This window comes from Podarcis erhardii (assembly GCF_964252035.2).
Source record: "Podarcis erhardii genome assembly, chromosome: 5".
NCBI classification, from domain to species: Eukaryota; Metazoa; Chordata; class Lepidosauria; order Squamata; family Lacertidae; genus Podarcis; species Podarcis erhardii.
The window spans coordinates 2,718,490-2,734,329 of NC_138509.1; the positions used below are offsets into that span (position 1 = coordinate 2,718,490).

Genomic DNA, 15,840 nt, shown 5'->3' on the forward strand with positions numbered 1-15,840 from the left:
GTCAAAGAAGGACAGAACTTTCTTTATGTATGCCACAACAGCAGCAAGAATACTCATTGCAAAGTACTGGAAGACACAAGATTTACCCACCCGGGAAGAATGGTAGATGAAAGTGATGGACTATATGGAACTGGCGGAAATGACTGGCAGAATCTGAGACCAAGGAGAAGAGTCGGTGGAAGAAGATTGGAAGAAATTTAAAGTTTATTTACAGAAACATTGTAAAATTAAGGAATGTTAGAAGGTTGTTGGAATGAAGTAATGTGGTTTTAGCAGAAATGATATAAAGGATTAGGTTAAAATTGATTTTTTAATTGGTGAAAGACGAGAATTACAGTATATTAAGATAAATTATTAGGATAAAAATAAAGTTGGAAAGGATTTGCTGAAACATCTAATTGAACTAGAATACAAAAAAGGGAGGCGTGAGGAGGTCAAGGAAATAAGCAAAAGAAAGAAAGTTATGTAAAGGCTTGACTTGTTTTCCTTTTTTTTGTCAATTGTGTTTTTTCTGTCTTTTTTATTTTTCTTTTTTTGTCCTTTTATTCTTTATCTTTGTAATTTTTAAAATTTGAATAAATACTATTTTTTTAAAAAAGAATTTAGGAAGAAAAACATTATCTAGGTTGCATTTCTCTGTGGATTGCAAATCTGTAGTGGTTCCATATGCAGCCAAACTGATACTGAATGCAAACAAATACTAGCAGGTCCCTTATCATGTAAGGGAATGTCAAAAGTTATTATTACCAAATAGCTGTATATCTAGCAAATGAATTAACAATATTTCCCCCATTTGTAAAATGACTTATTCAGTTTGTGTGATTGTTTAGGACTGATAATTTTCAAAATGTTGTTAGGTTCATTTTCATAAATAACCTCACTCCATTTATACTAAGGGTCATTTGAAAGGCCTTCAGTATCTCTCCTCTGTAGGTACATCATAAACAAATCTCATTTCTCTAAGATTTATTTTATCCATTATAAGATCCCTAGACAAATACTCTATTTAAAAATGCAGCAACAAGAGATTACCCTTTTAAAACATGGTAACTTTACTACCATTCAAAACATTAATATAGTTTCTGTGATGCAAGATACTCCTACAGCAGGCATTTTCTTTAAAAATTATGCTTATTGAAACACAAATGTATTGACAAAAATGTAGGAGAAGATGTACTTTCATTAAGGCTGCCCTCACTATGATTTATTGTACTTAATTTGTTCAAAGTAAACACCTCTAGGATTTTGCCTTTTCTGAATCATATCTTTCATTTTATAACTTCCTGCATTCAAACCATCACTATGTTTCATGTGAGGTTTATAGAGGGAAGGGAAAAGAAAGGGCAAGTCAATAAATTAAGGGGAGGCCATTTAAGATACAAAGGTTAAAATTGCCTTGCATAAATGTAAGCAGGAGCGTTGGGATTTTCCCACCAGGAATTCTTAAAAAGTGCTTTCAATAAGCTAAGTCTGCTGTGGTTGTTTTTGAAATGCTTATTTATTTGTGTGTGTTTTTACAACTGTTCCAAGGATTTATATAATATAGCTGGTATCATTCTGAAGGGGAGGAAATGCTGCAGTGAGAAAACTGGGCTCCGTCGCCGCCCGCCCGCCCCCCCCCCCCGTTCCCTGCCAGCCTTCGGCCTCGGAGCTGCCACTCGGCCCGGCACTCAAAAGCAAAGCCCCTTCGCCCCCCCGGAACTCCAATCCCCGTCTCCTGTGGGCGCTGCTTTCCCCTTGAAAGGACACCAACCTTCACCTTTCCACCCCTCCCCCCACCGGGGCCGCTGCAGAGAGGAAAAAGCTCGGGCTTCTCCGCGGCTGCCTTTCCCCGCCTCTTTTCTATTTTATTTTTCAGGCTTTGAAGCTTTAAAGTATTCAGCTTATGAACACGAACCCCCCCCCTGATTATTCCTCCCTCGTTTTCTCCTCCTCTCCATTTCGCAGGTTCCGGCTCTTTGTTCGCCGCCTCTCTTTTTCCAAGCCTGCAAACACAGCCTGATGTTCGCATATCAGACCGGGGGGGGGCGGGGGCGGGGGGAGGAATGCCGCATCTCCCCCCCCCCCACCCGGTCCCACCTATGAGCAATCCTCTTAAGCAGATGCGGGCGGGCCCAGCCTCTTCCGCCCCCCGCGCCTGGCTCTTTCCTCCTCAAAGGTCTCGGGCGCCACGAGGCGCAGGGTGGTCGGGCCGCCCGGCCTCGTCCCGGGCTGGGAACCTGGCGGGCGGGCGGGCGGGCGGGCGGCCAAGGCGGCGCTGTCACCCGGGCAGAAAATCCGCCCCCCCCCCGACCCTTCGGAAGTTTGCTGGCTGGCCTCGCCCTGGACCCAAACACACTTCTAGGCTCCCTCCCTCCCTCCCTCCCTCTCCCCTCAGCGTGGTGGAAAACACAGACATGAGGGAAATGGTCCAGTCATGCGCTCTGCCGGGGGAAGCTGTCTGTCTTTGGTTCCTCGGGGCCTGGGCGGCGGCGGCGGGCGGAGGGTGCGCGCACACGCACACACACAGACCCCTCCGTGCTTCACACGCGCAAGCGCTTCCTAAGAACGAAAAGGGAGAGGCTGCCCGTGAGGTGCTGAGGGGCCGGCAAGCCTTGGCTTCAAAACGCCACAGGACAGCCTGGAGGCTCATTAATAATTGCGGATGGCTTGCCATTTCCATATTTAAATGGCGGAGCAGTGTATGGTTAATTAAGCAGCAGAAAACACCCCTCCCTTCCCCCTTCCCAAGCACACCGAGAGGGAGAAGGGGAGAGGCAAGGCTTCTGACCAATCTGAATTTTCAAAAGGTAGCCAAGGTGGCAATTCTGGGACACGGAGGAGGACAGAGTGTTCAGAAGGGTGGCATTTGTCCTAGCTGAGTGATGTCCAGTTATTATCCTCCAGGCTGAGGCAAATATGTATAAGATATACAAAATATATTTTTTCTCTTGTTCCCTGTGTTCTTGGATCCAATGACATCTTAATTGCAATAAGTGACAAATTGCAGAGGCTGTTATTATCTTCCAAACCAAAGTTCTTTGCAACTACTTGTTTCATTTTTTCTCAAGATAATTCAGTCTCTCCAATTAAGTATATTTCCAAAAAGAAGACAACATTTACTGTGTTTGGATCACATCTGATTAATCCTCATGAGCATCTTGAGCTGGCTCACTTGTATAGAACAAATATTGTTATATAATACTATTAGAAAGAGTAATTACCTACATGCTTCCAATCACAGAGAAAATAGCAGCACAGGCAAAGCGATTTTCAGTGGGAAAATAGCATGGGAGAAAAGAGGTAACCCCAGCACTGCCACCACCACTCTGCCAACACCATCAACCAGCTGCTATTCAATTTGTAAAATTCAGACCTTTCTGAATTTTTAATTTAACTGCAGTTAATTTAACGGCAAGTATCCAGGTTTCTCACTGTCACTGCTTAACTTCATGAATTTTTAGCTCTGTGATATACTCCCATACCTTGAAAATCTCTGCCAAGTTAGCATGTAAAGGTTCTTCCATGAGGAGGCCTTCCTAGATCCTCGTCACTCTTGCCTTGTTCTTTTCTTACCTCTTATTTTTGTACGTTGCAACACAGGATGGGCAGAACAACTGATTTAGGCTGCCTGCTATGCATGTTACTTGTGTCCAGTCTGGAAATCAGTGCACTCTAACTGAAACCCATGGGCCCAACCTGATATTGGATGGAATTTGGGAACATCCTTAATGTAAAAACAACAACAAAATCTTGTTTTCTTTTCCCTCTTCACTGCAAGAATCACCAGTTTTATTAGATATAGCTGAGAGCTGCATATGTTTATTGACTTCCCTGCCCCAAAACACTTACAGTCTAAAATGTGACACCAGGGAGGCAAGCGAGGGAGAGGACAAGATGGAGGCAATGTTAAACCAAAGAACATGTCTTCGGTTATACTATGTATTAGCACATAGAGAGTTCTAACAAGTTCTACCAAAGATGTCACAGAAAGGGAAGAAAGATAAAGAGGTGGCCTCGTGTTCCTGGAGCCAGAAGCAAAAATAGGGTTGAATCTGCTAAGAGCGGGAGATACTCAAATAGATTAGGCTGACTGTGCTGGAGGAGAAGATGTTTGGGTGGAGATATATCAGGAGATAGCCAGGTGATCCTGATTCTCAGATGTAAACTGATTCAAGTGACTTTGACAGTTTTTCAATGCTTTATTCTTATTCTTATTCCCAGCCCATACAGTGCTGCCTTCAGATGTCTTCTAAAAGTCAGATAATTGTTTATTTCCTTGACATCTGACAGGAGGGAATATTAAAAAAAAAACCCCTGAAACATTCTTATTAGGTATTACTAGTTTGGATATCCCCCCCAAAACCAGGAAAACCTTTCTGTATGCCACCACAGCTGCGAGGGTTATAATAGCTACACATTGGGAAAGCAGGTCTGTACCCACCAGATATAATTGGATACAAAAGCTAACAGAGCATGCGGAGTTAGACTACTTATCAGAAAGAATCGAAGATAAATCCAAAGAGGAGTTTGTCGCAAATTGGAATTGTTTTAAGGAATACTTGAAGAGTAATTGCTGCAATCTGAAAACGGTGACGGCCTTTGAGTAGTTTCTGTGGATAACAATTTTAAAAGGAAAATCAATAGATAAGAAAATATTATAAATAAAAAGACATAGGACAAATATAGGCAATAAGTTTATTAGTACAAAATGGAAGAGACGGGAAGTCATTTATTTATGAGGAATATTACGATTTTAAAATTATACCTTTTTTCTTTTTTGTGTAGATCTATGATAATACTTATGAACATACTTTGAAAAAAAGAATATGTATAATTGTAAGATGTAAAGTTATGATGTAAAGATATACTTGTGAGTAATAAAGGAAAAACTAATTTAAACAAAAGACATCTGACAGGAGGATGTTCCACAGGGTGGGCACCACACTTGTCTCATCCCCTGTGGCTTCAGTTCTCGCATTGAGAGAGCATCCAGAAGACCCTCAGAGGTGGACCCCGGTGTCCAGGCTGAATGATATGGGGGCGGGACTCGCCTTCAGGTATACTGGGCCTTTGAGGCCGTTTAGGGCTCTAAAGGTCAGTTCCAACATTTTGAATTGTGCTTGGAAACGTACTGGGAGCAGTGTAAATCCTTTCCCTTTTTTGTCACTGCTGCCAAAATTGGTGGGCTCTTTTTGTAAGCGTATGCCTCAAACTGGGGATTACTCATCCCTAACTTACAAGTTACGATGGAAAACATCATTTTCCAGCTAATCTACTCTTTCGTTGTATTTGAATAGGAAAAGGTGGGTTTAATCAAAATTAAAGTCACAAATTACTCAAAAGTATTTTACTCCTCCACTTTTTTCCTTTAAAGTGGCTGCAATTGAACTGTATAATCTTGTGTGACTAATGCTTTTATGCACCTCTCTGACATTTCTAAACTATTGCTTTGCACGAGCTCTTGTGCAGCCACAGCCTGATCCTACTCATGAGTAAGTCCCACTGTGTTCACTGTAGCTTACTGCCAGGTAGGTGTGCATAGGGTTGTAGGCTCACCATCTTTGGATGCTTGTTAATACAGTGGAATTTGAACACACTTAAAAGACCATTCATCTCTACAAACCATGTTTAAAATACAAATATTTTTATCATCTGATATTCTCAGTATAGAGACAGAGCAATGGCTATAGAGTGTAGAAGAGGAAACCAGAACAGTTTCTCTGACCACGAGACTAGTGGAAGCAGCTGTCGGGTGACAAATCAAGGGGCTATTGGGAGTAATGGGCAGATCTGAGCCATAGGCACAATCCATGAGATGATTTTCTTTCGCAAGACCCATAAAAATGAATGGGAGCTCTCCAAGATGGGCCTTGCCCCTTAGAACCTCCACTTATTCCGGAGGTAGTGGACTCTTTTTCATTGAAGGCTTTTCAACAGAGGTTAGAAGCTGCACACACACAGGACAGAGAGTGGTATCTAGCAGTAAACCCTTTTCTTATTTTCTTGACTGGCAGATGTTATTCACACAGTGGGTCGCTTGATACCATTGCCTATTTCATGAATGATGGAAAGAAACTGGGAGCAAACAGTTTTCCCGAAATGAACAATCATTTATTCCATTGTATTCTTTACAGCAGGGAAGGTAAGGTCAGGTGTGAAGTGTGCTGTCACAAGGTTTGATGATGGTCCAGGAATACCATCATAGTCTGTAAGGTTTTTAATTTCTTAGAAATATTACTCATTTATTTACAGAAGGGGCATGGCCAAGGATAGGAGGGATAGCCTTAAATGGACATGAATAATAAAAAAGGAATGGTGAGGCTAAAAGATGAGCAGTGTTTGTAGGACCTTTCTTCATTTTTTAATTTTTTAAATTTTACTTCAGGCATTGATTTGTAGTGGAGACTCTTCAGCAATTGCTTTTTGTAGCACATGGCATAAAAGAATGACTGTCTATTATCTGAAAAATATGACTCCATCATCTCTACATGCTGGAAACCATTTGTTTCCATGGAAACCATTGCTTGTAGCAACAGGTTCTCTAGCCTGTATCACCACTTAGTTTTCATGCCTGAGATTTTCTGGAAGTTGCTCTAATTGCATATCTTTATGTTACCTGCATTTCTATGCATGACTACTTATCTTCTGCACTGATGCATAGCTAACATTTTATTGTTTTAACCATTCTGCACAAAAATGCAAAATAAGAATGTGTGTGTGTGTGTGTGTGTGTGCTTCTTTTACATTGCCAGGAACTATTTATATTGTTATTGATATCAACACTCTCTAATGGAAAGTACAATTTTAGAACAGTTGTCCCAAGAAAAGTATAGCCAAGAACCAGGGCTAATGATACAGGCTATATTTAAGCAAAAAAAAATAAAAAAAAATGAAGTTCTTCTGTATTATGTTCTCCTATTGAATTTTGTGATACATCATAGATGAATCAAAATAAGGGACAAACTACATACTACAAGATCTGATGTATTTTTCATCCCTCCAAAGGAGCTGCAGGTTGATGCTAATTTGACCAGGGATACTGTACTGTGTGGGTGAAGGCTTAACCCCTTTCACTCACCTGTTTCTCTGATCAAAATCCCCCCTCCCACAGCTACTACTAGCCTTGGTGAAGACCATATTTTTACCTCTACAATATCGATGCACATGTGTGTGCTGCGAAAAAGCACTGCAAAAACAACAACAACCTCAGTGTGATCTATGTAGAATTGCATCAAGATTCATTTGTGTAATACTACCAATCTTGTAGGGACACAGGTGACGCTGTGGTCTAAACCACTGAGTCTAGGGCTTGCCGATCAAGAAGGTCGGCGGTTCGAAGCAGAGTGAGCTCCCGTTGTTTGGTCCCTGCTCCTGTCAACCTAGCAGTTTGAAAGCATGTCAAAGTGCAAGTAGGTAAATAGGTACTGCTCCGGTGGGAAGGTAAACGGCGTTTTCACGTGCTGCTCTGGTTCGCCAGAAGTGGCTTAGTCATGCTGGCCACATGACCTGGAAAAACTGTCTGAGGACAAACATTGGCTAACTCAGCGAGTAAAGCGAGATGAGCGCCGCAACCCCAGAGATGTCTGTGACTGGACTTTACTGTCAGGGGTCCTTTACCTTTACCTTTTTTACCAATCTTGTGCACTGGTAAAATGCCAAACAAAAATAAACTTTATGTACATACGCTGCTTTTGCAGTGTTTCTTGAATGCACACAAATGCACAAGTACACTGGTAAAAGACTGCACATTGGTGAGAACACTTTCTCTGTTTTAAATGAAGCATGGCCTGTGCACTCCTATGAGCAGAAGGTAAACAGACAAACTCTAGCCATTCATAGGTTGACAGCAAGAGGAACTTTACTTGCACATGAAACTCTGAATACTGGGCATGAGCTGTTAAGTACATGTAGACACACTGATTGCCATGGGACTCATAGCAGTTGCTGCTGTAAAACCTGCATCAGACACATGGAACAGAAGATGGAAGGAACCTCAAAGTTCACCGGAAACACGGCAGCTTATTGAGGCAAACACATATTTTCTCAAATACAACAGAAACTATTTCTGGAAAGGAACAGCTTAAAGAAAATGTCATGCACTGATACTGCTGTGTTGCATAATGGAAATATATTCCTGCCCATAGTTCCCAATTGACAGAGTCTCTGTGATTCTTTGCCAACTGTGAACTACATGCCTGAATCCTATAGTACTGCTCAGCCCTGCAGGTCAATTGTGTATAGCACAGCCTAGAAGTATAGAAGGCGAGGCAGGGAAAGTGTGCCAGTTATGACTCAATCATGTCACCTTAAACACTTGGAGTGGCGGGGGGGGGGGGAGAGGCAACTATTGTCCTTTCTCCAGTCTTAGCTGGTTCCCTGGGTGTCACAACAGCAACCCCTTTCTACCACTAATCCTGTGTCTCCCTTTACCCAGCTTCTGCGGTCAAAGGGAAGAGTGCTTTGAATGAGCAAGGAAAGCTGCGGTGAACTGTGCTTTGTGACAAGTGATAAAGAAGACACAATTTGAAGGCACTCAGGTGTGCAAATACATGACAGATACTGACATCCAGTGATTTTCCTCCCCAACCCCATTGTCCTCCCAAAACTGCATGGGACGCTAGCCAACAGGTTCAGAAGCACAAAAATGTTCTACATGTCAACAGGTAAACCACACACTCTAAAAAAATGTTTGGTTTATGTGTGAAAAAGGCTTCTAGAAAAATCCACCAACAGCTTCTTTTATAGTGGCCACACATAATATCCAATAAGTAAAATCCAACAGAAATATGTTAGTGAGAGTTTTAGTCCTAAATCACAATCAAGCTGAATTTAAACATTGGATTTCTCTGGAAGAAACTACCATATTTTTCGCTCTATAAGATGCACCAGACCATAAGACGCACTGTCAGGTAACTGCCATCGGAGCCAGAGGGAGAGGGAGGGCTCCAGAGGGATTCCGGAGAGCGTCCCGGGAGGGAGAGAAGCAGCCCATCTTCTGGGGAAGGAAATCAGCGTAGCACCAGTGGAGAAGGGGGGCAGATGGGGGAATCGGCAAGGTGGCTCCATGACTCCTCACCGGGGACCAGCGGGGAGAGCACAGTTCCTCCGCTGCCCACACCCTCCCTGCGCAGAAGGCTTCCGCGCAGGGAGAGTAGGCGGAGACTAGGCGTCAAAGAGCTTCTTTGCTGGAAGAGGTTCAAGAAACGCCCACTGACAGATTCTGCCAGCGATGGAGACAGCCACGGGTGAGTGGCTGTCCGGACAGAAAGGGTTCACTCAGGCAACCCAGCCAGGTGTGGCGTCGATTTTACGCACGAGCAACCCCTAGAACCATTACACGCACCTAGTTTTTGGAGGAGGAAAACAAGAAAAAAAATATTCTGAATCTCAGAAGCCAGAAGAAACAAGAGGGACCACTGCGCAGCGAAAGCAGTGATCCCTCTTGCTGTTCTGGCTTCTGGGATAGCTGCGCAGCCTGCATTCATTCCATAAGATGCACACACATTTCCCCTTACTTTTTAGGAGGGAAAAAGTGAGTCTTATAGAGCAAAAAATACGGCATTTCCTTTGAAGCCATGGAGGCTTAAATGTACTGGTCTGTGCTACTGAGATTAAGAATTTCCCTGGGAATGATATACTCTGTGTTTTTATTAATCAGTTTTTAAAATCAATGACTTGTTTCTTTGCTTCCATTGCTTTTGGAACAATGTAAAGTGTGCACATGCCTGCACATGTGCGCACACAAGCACACAACCACTCCACCTGGCTAATGGTCATTAGCTGCTGCAACAAAACTTGAGTTAATTGTTTCTTCTAGGAAGAAAGAAACAGGACTAATAAAGTCGATGGTGGTGTCACCAGAGTCACCCCCATAGCACACACAAACACAGTTTCAATGCAGCCCAGTCTTTCCCAAGCAGACTGCATACAAATGCTCTTGGGTCTCTCCCTCCCCCCTCCCTCATTCTCACCACTTGTTTTCTGCTGCCAACCAACTGCAAGGAGCGTCTTTTGTTGTTCTCCTCTGCCCATCGATTATCAACACCATAAAAACTACAGCTTGGCACTGGTGGCCAGACGGATATGCTAATTCCAGAGCACCCAGTTGAAGTTTTGGCATCCAAATGGCTTCTGTCTGCAATTTCACCTTCCATTCAACATTTTCCCAAAGAGGTTGGCAACTGACAGAACCTGTCTGCGTGCAATGAATTGAATGTCTGGGGTTTTGTGCTTTGTATTTTTTTTATACATGTTCCATGCGGTCATGAAAACAATATTTTTTCTATTCTAGTTTATTAAATTCTTGATTTAGATGAAGGGGAGAAAGCACTACATTAAAAAAGCACAATATTAAAAAAACACCCTGATAGTCAGCATTACCTTATTTACTGTGCGATAAATGTTTCAACCTAAGTGTTCCTAAAAGCGCTGCTGTATATATGTGTATTCTTTATTATTAATGAGCATAATTCAGCAAAGGTTAATCAGAGCTATGAGTGTACGCAGTCACCTTATTCTGAGTCAGTTGTTGGTGGAGGAGGACCTTGTTCAGCCCGCTTTTTGCAGCAGCCCTACACTTGCTTATGGATCAGAATACAGCTCCCAATCAGATGACACACATCTCTGGATTTTGCAATGCAATTTCGGTGCACAAAGGTGCACACAAAAATATGCACATTATGATTAAAGTGCATGTAAAATGTGTTTTTAACACACACAAAAAGCACATTGGAAAATGCATACTTTGGGGGCAATGCATACTAAAAAATGCAAAGCAGGACAAAATAGATCTATGATTGCCAGAAAAATGAGATTGGACAGACTTAAGGGGATCTGCTGATCCTTGAGGGAGACCATTTAATCCAGCACTGCTTTACCTGACTGGCAGAAGCTCTGTTAAATCTCAGGCTCTGCCCTACCCCACCCTCCATCCTCTTAACGCTCTGGCATTAATATATAAAAAATGGGGTGCATGAGTTGGATAGTTATAGCACCCATATTTTCACACCAATGCAAGGGCATTCCTCCTCCACTCACACATTACTAAATATGCTTTTCTGGCTGTTGCTTATCAAACTAAAAATAGCAGCTTACTTTTGTTAAAAAAGACAACCACCACAAGGGTGTTCGACTAAACGTTTCAATTTACAGTGGATCTGGCTTTACTTAGCTGCTACTCACACACATGTGTGAGGGTGGAAGGGAAGCTATCTGCTGCCATTTTGGGTCCACAAGCACACATTTGCGCACATGTGCACTACAGTCAAAAAGTATCAATCAAAGATTTGATTTCTAGACACGCAACCTCTCCCCAAAAGGCAAAACGTCAAAATGATGCTAGTGCTTTAGAAGAGATAGGTAAGAGAAAATAGGTTTGTTTTCTGCCAAATATGAGCTCTACCACCGAGCAATGGATTCATTCCATTGAAACATCACTTGGGGAAAGGCAGGAAGCCGACCCCCACCCCCACCCCCATGTTTTTGAGCAAGTTATTATCTAGCAACATCTATATTTCTGGATATTTTGAGGTATTAAAATGTAACCACATATTTTCTTCAGAGAAATGTTGAAGGGTATGCAACCAATGCTCTTTAGAAGGCTTTCCTGCCATTTTTGAATATGAACAGAATGACTTTTTATCTTTCTAAGAATCCTGTCTCCTCCCCGGCAAAACCTCTTCTTACAACACTGAAAGCTGAAACGGTGCAAGCGATAGTTGTAGATGAAAAGGGAAAAATACTAAGTCATAACAATTCCCAGTTTTAAGTAGACCAGCAGAGCAAACCTAACCCTGCCTGGGGAGGAGGAAAGAGAGGAAGCGATCCCAGTGGCACAGCCACCACCTCATCCCAAGCCCTGCTGGTTGGTGTCTGCCAGCCGGGGAGGAAGTCAGGACAGTTCTTGCTGCACAACCTCCAGGCGGCCGCAGCAGAGGGGCCCGAATTAGGCAACAGGCTGGCCAAGACTACAGTGGATACTTGGCCACCCCGTGTCCATTCCTCAAGCGTCCCACTTTGAGCCTTACACTGGTTACAACCGGAGGAGGCTCCCCATATGGTAGTGTCCTGTCCATTCAGGTGGAGGAAAGGCCAGAGACCAGCATAGAGAGGGGGTGCTTCATCATGCCCCCTTCCTAGAACAAAGGAGGGGAGGAAAGAGAGAGGTATGGATAGCAGAAAATGCTTTTATACCTAGTTAGGCTTTGCTTCAGTTGGGGTTGAGGAATAACAGAGTGGATAAAAAGATATGTGTTTTATTTAAGGAATTAACAGCAAAAAATTATTAACTTTGCATATCGTGCACAATAAGCAGGAATCATCTGCAGCTCTAGGAGCCCATTTCTGCCAAGAAAAGCTGCTTCTATGATAAAGTCAACATGACTTGAGAGGGAAATATGATTTATAATCATATCAATATCATGTTTACATTGGACAATTAACACCCTCCTTTGCCTCAAAAAGCCATTAAGAATAAAAAAAGAAATATGTAAAGGGGGGAAATGTGAGAAGAAAGCAAGGTCTGCCTATGCTTGGATCACAGTCTAAGATTTCTTTTGATCTGATGCAGCATCTAAAGCCTCCAGCTCCCTAAAATACACTTGTGATTATGAAAGTATTTCCAACCACAGAAAGTACATATGACTTCAAACTAAACAAAATTAAAAATGGAATAGCAGACTTTTTTACAAATTGTTTTCCTCTAATCTCAAAATATGGTAATACCATGGTGTGTTGGGTTTGTCTTGCTCTGGTTCTCCTGGAATGCAGAATAATTCTATAGTATTCAGCAGTAGGCCTGACTGCATTGAATGGGGCTGACTCCCAAAGGGTGCAGAATTCCATCCTAGATCTTCCTTTAATGGATCTGGATGCTTCTTGACGAGACAAGTTACTTGCAGAGGCGGTTTGTCAGATATACTGCTCTGCAGGGTGGTGTGTGTGTGACTGTGTGAGTTAAATACAAATTGTCAATTGCATGAACATAGACTGAGACTGAGCGTTGCTGGCTGGAGTTAGTAGGAAACTGGGGGGGGGGCAGCCTTAGAAGTAGGGGGTGGGGTATGTGGCTGCACAGTTTATTCTCCGGGAATCTCTAGGACTGACAAACTATGCTTTGTATTATATTTGTAAATAAAGCAAATATATGAAGACTCTGTAAATCTCCAGGGCTCTCCTATTCAAAGGAAACCAAGCCCTGGATAGCTGCTCCTAGAACTTTTTGATATTGTACTCAGAAACAGCCAACAATGCATAATGCATTCCAACAGCAGATGAAATATTCTGTATCCTATATCTTCCTATGGAAGAAAGTGCAATTATGTCAAAAAGAAGCACGAATCAGCTACATGGGGTGGAATCCAGCAATAAGTGCTCCTACACAAGTTTCACTGGAGAGCACAGTGCAATTCTTGAAGGGCTCTTTTGCACTTCCCATTGATTTCCAATGAGTGTGGGTCATGCAGAGTGGCCATTAGTGGTCAGTGGGGCAAGGGCATGTACTTGACTGCCCATTGCCAACTGTGGCTTAGCAGGAGGGAAAGGAGGGAGGTGCCTTCAAGGTCAGCACAGTACAAAAGCACCAGCAGAGCCAATCCACTGATCCTGCCAATGTGTTTGCACCATGCCGACCTTACCCCTCCTAGTAAGCCACAGCGGCACTGCTGAAAGATGAGATCAGTGCTCCCACCCCACCAAATGTTATGGCAGCTACCCATCATCAAAAAGGAGGACAGTTTTGCGTAATATATACAGTGGTACCTCTAGATGCGAACGGGATCCGTTCCAGAGCCCCGTTCACATCTAGAAGCAAATGTAACTAACGACAGCACATCTGCACACGCACGCGTCGCTTTTCGCCGCTTCTGCGCATGCGTGTGACATCATTTTGAGCATCTGTGCATGCGCAAGCAGCGAAACCCAGAAGTAACGTGCTCCATTACTTCCGGGTTGCCGTGGAGCGCAACTCAAACACGCTCATCCCGAAGCACATTCAACCCGAGGTATGACTGTATGTGTTAATTTACATGCATCAAAGCAGTACTAAAATTTAAACAGAAGTACAATATCTGTTACTATAATTGGGAAGACTATAACCAGATGACCTATGTGCCTATTCAATCTATGGTACTGTCCATTGACATATTAACTGTTGAATATACTGAATTCCATTCTTATGGTTCTTACAGTGATATGGATTGGACAGGCCATCAAGCAGAGTATGTCTTTGAATTGAGGACTGTAAAGCAGGATATATGCCACCATGACCAAAATCAGATATGTTCCACAGAACAGAGTGTTTTAAGAGATCTCCATAAGAAAAGGTGAAATGACAGAATTTAACTCCGGCCTCCACAACTTGTGGTCTATCGGACAGGTCTGCTGGCCTGCCATGACGACTTATATCACCATGACCTTAATTCCTGCACAGTCACAGATGGGCAGCAAAACCATGTTCACAAAGCCACCGCCAGGCCACTCTGTAGCTTGAGGATGTGGGGGAGGCAATAGAAGGCTGCATCAGGGCCAACATAGCAAACAAGAGGCAAATATATAACTCTCCACCTGACTGTAGTGTGACTAAATATGTTCTTAATTTTGACTGGGTCATACTATTATTTATTACTCTTAAAAACAATTTTTATTTTGTACTGTCACTATTTCAAATCAAATATTTATAGTTTAACTAATTAGCTACAATATATTGTCACATCATTAGTATTAGCATTATGCATGCATTGCTTTACAAAATATTATAAAAACGCATATAAGTCCCAGTCCCAATAAGTTTATAAGTTAAATTTCAGTCTCATAGCTACAAAATGTATTTTTAGCACAATCCAAGCATTCTTTCACCCTCTCGATTTTATATCACCCCGCTCTCCATTTATACATATTTTATGAGAATTTGCTGCTCATGATGCTAGCAGGCATGTCCAAAGTCCATTTCGGGGGCCTAATCCGGCCCGCCGGTTGGTTTAATTCGTCTCCTGTGGCAGTTTATTTCCTTTGGTCGGCCCTCACGGCCCTTCACTTCATCAAATCTGGCCCTCTTTGAAAAAAGTTTGGACACCACTGCAGGAATTCTTAATATCAACATATCAATAACTTGCATTATTTATCATTTGGCAGAAATTAATGTTATGGGCTTGTTATGGGAGGTTACTACTGTAGATCTGATGGATAAGAGAGCGAATAAGGACATTAAAACAAGTGGTTTGCATTGAAGTAATTATAACTAGGAACGTTCACCAACATTATTTTTACTTTGATTAATTTTCCACATTGTCACTAAAAGCATGAAATGTAAATAAACTGGTACATTACCAATCCCTAAACATCAGCACTTTTTGAGAGACTGAAGAAAGCTTAACACAACTTAAAATTTAATAAACAAAGGCTACAATTTACTATCACAAGAAAATGCCATCTCTTAAAATTTTCATTTTTCTCTATTGCATTATACAACACTACCAAAATAGCTTTAAAAATTTAACAAGACGGCCCTTAACCTCATTTCATTGATTAAAATTGGCATCCAGCAACTAATCATGGGGTTCCATACAATACATGCCTACTCAAAGTAAGTCCCACGGCGTTCAACGGGACTCACTCCAAGGCAAGCAAGAACAGGGTTGTGCTCCTGTACTCAGTGGGGCTTACTTCTGAGCAGATATGTATAGGATTATGCTAGGCATTGATTAATCTGCTAAATATTGCAGTCTGACTATAAAGTAACACATACACAAGTGTGTGTTTAAAATACTGTAAAAATAAAGCACCAATTTTAAAAAGCAATAACAAAATTGGGAACTGTATTTTTTCAATAGCAGAATCTGATGTTTGATCCTTTAAAAAGTT

The 15,840-nt window shown here is 42.2% G+C and overlaps 1 long non-coding RNA gene across 1 annotated transcript in view; it reads right to left on the reverse strand.

The window, feature by feature from the left end:
- Window positions 1-15,840, reverse strand: part of LOC309341735 — a 55,486-nt gene that overhangs the window by 11,721 nt on the left and 27,925 nt on the right. The gene's annotated exons all lie outside the window — the stretch shown is intronic.